Source organism: Panicum virgatum, chromosome 7K (genome assembly GCF_016808335.1).
Source record: "Panicum virgatum strain AP13 chromosome 7K, P.virgatum_v5, whole genome shotgun sequence".
NCBI classification, from domain to species: domain Eukaryota; kingdom Viridiplantae; phylum Streptophyta; class Magnoliopsida; order Poales; family Poaceae; genus Panicum; species Panicum virgatum.
The window spans coordinates 19,861,779-19,864,114 of NC_053142.1; the positions used below are offsets into that span (position 1 = coordinate 19,861,779).

Here is a 2,336-nt window from a genome sequence, read left to right on the forward strand (position 1 = left end):
TCTTGATCTGTTGGTTGTTATTCTTCCTGGGTTGCCGGTGTTTTTTCCTGCATGGTTAGGGTGTGGTGGATCACGAGTGGACTTACCACCCCTCGTGGTCACCGCTTTAACATTCTCAGAGATAGGAACGGAAGCAGCTATTTGGGCAAGAAGAGATTCAACCTTTTTATTGAAACTTGCTGGTTTTTAAGAGTTGAAGACTTTGACATTTAAACTTTCCAGGGATTTGTCATTGGCCCAAAGCTTTTTATTTATATTTTCATTGATTTTAACTTGGCCAAGAACAAGTTCTCTCAAGGGAGGTTGGTTTGAATTGAAATTCGAATTATAAGAAGGATTGTAGTTATTACCTACCTGAAAAGGTGGACGTGGCTGGTTCCACCCCTGGCCTCCTTGTGGTGGACGGTACCCGTTGTTGTTGTTATTGAGGTATGCGTAGTCTTCACGGGTTTCGGGGCAATCGTTCCCCGAATGTCCATCGTTACCGCAGACTTCGCACGTGAAGTGCGAACCCATGGCGTAAACGGGAGCATGGATCGGTTGTTTGCTCCCTTCCTCCATCTTCTTGATTAGGAGGTCCAGCTTCGCAGCAATCATATCCGTCTCTTTGATGATATGCGTGCCCTTGGTGTGGGATTGGAGTCGTTCATCGCTCCACCCCTGATTGGAGACCATCTTCTCGACCAATGCTTTGGATTTGGCTATGGTCAGGTCGAGGAAGGCTCCTCCAGCAGCGGCATCAATATTGGCTCGAGATGTCATTGTGAGCCCGTTGTAGAAGCTTTGCAGGATGAGCCACTCGTCCATGCCATGATGAGGACAGGCCAGGATGTATTCCTGCAGCCTCTCCCAAGCTTCTGGGATGGATTCCATCCCTGTCTGCTGGAAACTTGAAATTCTCCCACGCAGGGCATTTGTTTTGCCCAGCGGGAAGAATTTTGCGAGGAACACCTTGGAGCATTTGGCCCAAGTGTCAATGTCCTTTTCTTTATAAAACCACTATTTTGCCTTCCCCAGGAGGGAAAAGGGAAACAGACGAAGCTTGACAACGTCGGCGGCGACACCCCGTATGACAACAGGTGTCGCAGAGCTCCAGAAAATTCTGCAAATGTGCATTTGCGTCCTCATTTGGCTTGCCACAGAATGGGCTAGCCTGCACCATGTTGATGAGGCTTGATTTGAGCTCGAAGTTCACGTCCCCGACATTGATGTTGGGGCCAGTGGCCATGTTGTCGGTGGAGGGGACGGAGAACTCGCGGAGAGTCTTTTCAACCATAGCCTCTAGAACGAGTGGTGCTTCCTGAATGGGTTCCTATACCGGGAGGATAGCGAGAGGAGGAACGACGCAAGGTCGTGCCCTTCTCAAGAGCCTCTCTAGATTGTCTGTGTAGTTTTCCGGCAGGGAGAAACCAGTCATACACTACCCCTGTCTTCTTTCAAATAAAAAAAAGAAGACATAAAGTGATATTAGCCTGAAAGAGTAAAGACTATATCCTGAGTACAAGTTCTAAGTTAATATCAGCACAATATATTTGTCCACATGCCGTCCCCGGCAACGGAGCTAGAAATACTTGTTGACATTTCTTAGCACAATCACTAGGAATGGTTAATCTTAAGCAACAGTGCCAGAAATGTCTATTGGCAGTCCTTAGTGCAATCACTAGAAATGAGGGTGCCGAACCCATCCTAGCAACTGCACCCAAGGGATGCCACTCTCGTGGTATAATCAATACGATTACAGATGGATCCACAAGCGCACGGATATACCATTGTAGCATTTCACCCGGAGAGTAAGGGTATCGTTATTTATTTGTGTCCCAAAGGACAGCAGTGGCAAAGGTATTGTACTCAACATTAACCATGACATTGTGCCTCAAACAATAGGCAATACTCTATAGGGGTAAGTACAGATAAAGAATAAGCAAGGGTAATGGGACACAACACACATCCACACTCCAAGAGGAAGGAATAAAGGAGAGAAACTATAAAACAAAGAACTACTCTATCCTACGTCAAGTCAGCTAGAGTTTAGGCTAGGTTAGGGGTCCTAGTGCTTCTATCCAAAGCTGGGGTCATGTTAGATCATGGTTAGGACTGCAGGTGCCAGGAAAATGGGATAGCAGGAAGAAGGTCCCGCACCGGAGTACATCCAGTCCCGTTACCTCTTTGCATGAACTCCTACACCGAACCCGAACGTCGGGGAGTACGTTAAACGCAACACCGCTGTTACGCCTGGACGGACAGGGCTATCACCATCTATCGTCTACCCTAGTCACACCATGGAGCACAGTCATATCCGAAGGATCCCGCATACCCGAGCACCACGCTCGTGTATG

At 47.7% G+C, this 2,336-nt stretch overlaps 1 non-coding gene across 1 annotated transcript; it reads left to right on the forward strand.

The window, feature by feature from the left end:
• Positions 1-805: 805 nt before the first annotated feature.
• Positions 806-914, forward strand: LOC120643297. Its single transcript, XR_005662976.1, has one exon. It is a non-coding gene; the product is annotated as a small nucleolar RNA R71 (small nucleolar RNA).
• Positions 915-2,336: the final 1,422 nt, after the last annotated feature.